A 6,147-nucleotide genomic window follows, 5' to 3' on the forward strand; every position below is an offset into this window, starting at 1 on the left:
ATTAGTCAGGCTTGAATAAAGAGTGCTTTGCTCAGGAAAAGGAAAATACTTGTATACTTAACTCATACATACAACATACGTAAACACTTACATGTTGTGATATTGTCCATTGTAAGTACTGTACAAACTAAATGTGTTGAGTTACAAAATGTGTTTGTGTGTGTGTGAGAGTGAGTGAAAGTGTTACACTGATGGAACACATGACATAGATGAGGTGTAGTGCATGAGTGGTGTGTGAGAGAGAGAGAGAGGGGGAAAGTATGTGCACTGCATGTAGATATAGATGAGCTGTAGTATACGAATTGTGTGTGTGTGTGAAGATATCTCATCTCATTATCTCTAGCCGCTTTATCCTTCTACAGGGTCGCAGGCAAGCTGGAGCCTATCCCAGCTGACTACGGGCGAAAGGCGGGGTACACCCTGGACAAGTCGCCAGGTCATCACAGGGCTGACACATAGACAACCATTCACACTCACATTCACACCTACGCTCAATTTAGAGTCACCAGTTAACCTAACCTGCATGTCTTTGGACTGTGGGGGAAACCGGAGCACCCGGAGGAAACCCACGCGGACACGGGGAGAACATGCAAACTCCACACAGAAAGGCCCTCGCCGGCCCCGGGGCTCGAACCCAGGACCTTCTTGCTGTGAGGCGACAGCGCTAACCACTACACCACCGTGCCGCCCCTGTGTGAAGATATGTTACAAGTAAATACAAAAATGAAGTGCATAAGTTGTGTGTGAGAGAGTGTATGTTCAGACTGCATGAGTGTTGTGTGTGTTATATGTGAATATAGAAATGTCGTACATGGGTGGTGTGTGGGTAAGTGTGTGTTGAGAGTGCACAAGTGTTGTGTATACCAGTGAGTGTGTTACATGTAAATATAGAAATGTAGTGCATCATGCATGAGTGGTGTGTGTGTGTGTGTGTGTGTGTGTGTGTAAGAGAGGATGTGTGTTGAAAACACAAATTACAGCAGATTTTTTTTACTCAACGAATGAGCATTCCATGTCCCAATTCATATGAATGAAGAGAAATGTGGAGTGGTCTTCTGGATGTTCACATTTATGAGACAAGCGGCGTTGCGTGTGTTCAAAGAATGTGACCTTTGTGATAAAAAATTTGTAGTAACAATAGTGCTAATTTGAAAGTTTGTTGGACCAGGGTTGAGTTTGAAGACTAAATCACCTTCCAACAAAACATGGAATGTTGCAGTAGAATTAGCAAAGTATGCACAAGGGCCCTTGTGACACTTTCTTTTTACAGCTATTTTATGAACAAACCCACATTTCAGAAAGAATAGGACAGGAACAATAAACTCATGAGAGAAACGTAGATGAACAAGCAAAGATTTCACTGATCAAAAACCAAAACGCTGATTTTCAGCCCATGTAGTGGATGCATGAAATGAAAAGCTCTTCAGACCATTTCCATAAGTGCTTACATAACTGGAGGACATTTTAACTCTTGGAGATGACAACCAGAAGGAAGTAAAATGGCAAAAAATGTGGAGAGTTGAAAAGCCATAACTAACTCTTGTTTACCGCAATACAAAACCAATACAGAACTATTAGTTGAAAAATCCCTCAACTGTGAGAGGTAGGTTAGCTTTGTATCCCTTTGTTTTTGTAGTGTCTCGGTCGGCGTTTGGTATTCTGGGGACGATCTGGCGATGTAACACTTATGTTCCTTCATTTCACATTGTGTGACATTTTCAAAAACCTGTTCTTCAGTAAAAATACATTTTTTAAATCTTATTCCTGTCTCACCAAACAACTGCGGACAACTCGAAACTCAAAATGCAAATCTCAGGATGATTTTAAACACTTCATTTATTTAATTCACATTAAAAATGCAACTCTCAATTTAAAACATAAAACATTATATCTGCTTTAATGATCTAAGCAGGGAATAAAATACTTGGTGTCGTGCTGATGTCATGAAGCGGAGTCACTGTTACCACCCTGAAGTTTATTTTCCAATAAGAACATGTTCAGAAGTGTTTTATCCCACAGCAAACAACCAATTATTACATTTACAGAGAGAACTATTAACGCTAAGAGAATGATTCATGCTTCTGTTAGAATTTTTCAAAAATCAAAACATATTTTCATTCCATATCCTTTGAGAAAGATTAACTCCATATTATACTGTATCTATGGGTATGATTTGTGTCTTTGTGTCCATGATTAACACTGCCATGATTTTCAAGACTGTCTTCTTTAAACCACGAGATAATTTTCAAAAAAATGCAAAAGGAAGATTTCAGAAATAAAATGAATGACCTGCTATGATGCCCAACATAATATTTTGACAGGAAAAAGGCAGCAAAATATAGACCATTTAAAATGAGGAGATGTGAGAGCATTTAAAGCTTGGAACAACTCCATGTGATGCAAGACAGCATGAACACTAAAATAAAACAAGTGTTGCCAGGCAAAACAAACCTCACCCGGTAGCATCTCATCTCATTATCTCTAGCTTTATCCTGCTCTACAGGGCCGCAGGCAAGCTGGAGCCTATCCCAGCTGACTACGGGCGAAAGGCGGGGTACACCCTGGACAAGTCACCAGGTCATCACAGGGCTGACACCATGGGCGTCGCCACCATTGAATGTGAAGGGGGCGTGTCCCCCTCACATTTTATAATTCTTCGTTTAGACACCCCCCCCCAATTTAACATAAAATATGAGTTCACCCAGCGCCGTTTCTATTGCTTCGTGAAAGAATCCATTCCACTTGATCGATAAGAGAAAACACAGAGCACTGAAAATCCACTCCGGGTTTTCCGGGCGCTCCCTACAACAGCTCACCGCGCGCGAGGGAAGTGAATCTCAGCGCGAGCACAGAAATGTTGGTGCAGCTGCTGGAAAGTGGAGGAGGTGACGTCAGCCCCATTGTAACCTCACAATGTCTAGCTTTTGCTAAAACCGTATTCTTTTGTTATCTGCCCTCAAAATTAACCCTAGGACACGTTACATTAATGTTCAACTAAACAGTGAAATAAGCTTAGTCTAATGGGGTATTCTTGGTTGATGATGAATTGTTTGCAGTATTTGCTCCCAGACACAATGGACATAAGGACATTCTTTACAAAGAAGCGGAAAGTCAGTGTAGGTATCATGCCGCCATCTTGTGTCAGAACTACAATTCCCAGGCAACTTCCGTGTGACCTACGTCACGCGTGGGCGGGATCACCTACGTCAGTCTGCCATGCACGCATAAATCCAAGCGGAAGCTCCACCATCTTTGTCTCTCACGTCTGGCTTCCGATGGATCTGGACATATAAAGAGGCGCTCTCCACCCAAAAAGACGTCTTCTTTCTTGCAAGATCCATCCTTCAGCGCGATCTTCTTACCCTTGGCAAAGGTAAACTCTAGAGTCGCGCGATCTTTAAACTCAACCTGAGTTACAACCGGTTTACTTGCATTAGAAGTGACGTCACGACTGCAGCCCAGGCAGTCAAAAGTTAAGAAGCGATTGAATCCTTTTTAACTCAAAAGCGCTGTGCATCTGATTCTGATCAGAGACTTTTCCTCACGAACGCTGAGGTTCGGACCAAGAATCCTCTGCTTTCCACGGGAACCACCCAAGTGCTCTGCTGGACCCGAAAGTTTTCTGCGCCTCCATCACGAGCGGCTCACGTGCTCCCGCGGCGAGGCCCGAGACTACACCGGCGAATAGTTCTTCATATCTTGCTAAAGGCAGGATTAAGTAAGATTTTGGCATTTGGGCATAATTAGGATAGTCTTAGGAATTTGCTTTTATTGAAATAGTGTGAATTTAAACCCAGGTTTATCTGTTACACTGTTAGACACGCAGCGTGTTGATTTATTTTGTTCTATGTTCTCTCAATTGTTTTTAATAGATAGGCTGTGCATGCTTTTCTTTACTACTAACATATAGTTCTCTTATTATACATCTGGATCTCAAGATTTCAATGGATTCAGTATGGTTATGAGCTAGTGGGTTAGCTACAGCTTCCCTTTTGTCTGCTTAGCAACACAAAGCTAATCAAGGCCTACCATGTGCTCAGCAGACCATCAGGCCTGATAAACCACACCTCAGCTAGAAATCCACAAGCTAGCTTTTAGTTAGCTACGGCTAACACCCTTGTCTTTAGCAACACGTGCTCAGTAGGCCTCACCAGGCCTAACAAACACACTTTAGCTAGGCCATAGGGCCTTTAGCAAACTCACACTAGCAACACAAGGCTAAACACAGAGCTAATCCTTTGTTCTGTTTAGATAACATTCTTTTGTTTAGCTACCAACAAGCTAGGCCTCCACCACGTGTAGTTAGCTACACGAGGCTAAACACATGGTTAAGTCCTACACACACACACACACACCTCACTGCTTGTATATATTGATTTATTATTTTTATCTTTGTATAATAAATTCATTTATTAAACAAACTGTTTATTTGTGAACAACAATATCTGAAGTCCCCAATCTTCTCAAAGAATTCAAAAAGGGTGCAAATGTTATATAATATGGTAAGTGATCTTAATAATTTGGAAATGTACCATAATTTAGCTGTTTGGTAATTTATTATTAAGCACCAGGATTAATGGTATGATTCACTAAATGATTCATTGAACGATTCACTAAATGATTCACTAAATGATTCATTGAACGATTCACTGAATGAGACTGATTCTATGGTATGATTCAATTCAAACGAGTCAAAGTAAATGATTCAATGGGATTGATTCATTTTAATTACTAACCTTCAAAATTTAATGAGACTGATTTAACAAGATTGATCACTTAATATCAATAATTAACTGATTGCACCCACAGTCAGTCAAAATTTCCCCACAGGACAGGGTTTTTTTTGTCCCAATGGAAATGTTAGTGCAGTTAGCTGGCTAGTCAATGTTAGATGTGTCAGCTAGCTTAACGTTAGCTATCATTTAATTCAAACCCAGTAGGCCTGCCTTACTGTAATGCCGAGAATGAGGTCAAGTCTGCTCTGATGATATTTATTGATTCCTTGTTTTGTCTGGTCTTTGGCAGTTTTCTGGAAAGTAAGATGGGAAATCAGTGTATGGGGAAGGAATAGTAGAGAGGAAAGTGATGGAGAGAGATGGATGTTATTCCAGGTGGATTGTGAAGGAAAGGGGGATAAAAGTTATGAAGTGGTAGAAATTGTGGTGGCACCAATGTAAGAAGGAGTTCTATCTATAAATCTATTTGTTATACTAATCTGTAAATGCTACTGTAGTACCACCATTGCATGTAGGTTGACAAAACTGCACTTGTTCATTGTGTGAAGTTCTCTTTTATGTGTTGTTGCTTGACCCAGTGTAATTTTGCGTTATGAAGACTCCATGATGCCAGGTCATTTTTGTTATGAGTATCGCTAAATCGGAAAAAAAGTAAAATACACCCACTAAAGTCACTGTTGGTGGTGAACAAAATTGCACCTGTTCATTGTGTGAAGTTATTTATGTGTCACCGTTGCTTGACACAGTGTGATTTTGTGTTATGAAGTTTGCATGATGCCATGTCATGCCTGTTCATTGTGTGAGATTATGAATGTTCTTATTTTTAAACATACAGTTGAGTGTCACTATTGCTTGGCCCAGTGGCATGTTGTGTTACATCTAAAACTAAATAGAAAACACAAAATAAAAAGTAAAATGCACCCATAAAGTCATTGTTGGTGATAAATTGTGTCACATTCATCTCATTATCTTAGGCGTAGCGGTGGGTTTAAAAACAGGCTGATGAATATATGGACTAGTTGAATGAGGACGTATTGTTGAGTCTCTAAAATAGTCATTGAATTAAGTGACTTTTGTAGGTAAAATTAGGTGTTTAACAACCTGTTATAAATAAACCAGAATGCAGGAAATGGCAGCTAATTAATTAAAAATTTTCTGGTGGCGGACCCCCCGCCAGTGTGTCCCCCCCACATTAAAAATGCTTCTGACGCCCCTGGCTGACACATAGACACAGACAACCATTCACACTCACATTCACACCTACGGTCAATTTAGAGTCACCAGTTAACCTAACCTGCATGTCTTTGGACTGTGGGGGAAACCGGAGCACCCGGAGGAAACCCACGCGGACACGGGGAGAACATGCAAACTCCACACAGAAAGGCCCTCACCGGCCACGGGGCTCCAACCC

The 6,147-nt window shown here is 40.9% G+C and overlaps 1 protein-coding gene across 1 annotated transcript in view; it reads right to left on the minus strand.

Moving 5' to 3' along the window:
- The window catches only part of LOC132882715 (E3 ubiquitin-protein ligase TRIM39-like), a 29,103-nt gene that overhangs the window by 13,494 nt on the left and 9,462 nt on the right, over positions 1-6,147 (minus strand). The window lies entirely within an intron of this gene.

Source organism: Neoarius graeffei, chromosome 1 (genome assembly GCF_027579695.1).
Source record: "Neoarius graeffei isolate fNeoGra1 chromosome 1, fNeoGra1.pri, whole genome shotgun sequence".
Taxonomy (NCBI): domain Eukaryota; kingdom Metazoa; phylum Chordata; class Actinopteri; order Siluriformes; family Ariidae; genus Neoarius; species Neoarius graeffei.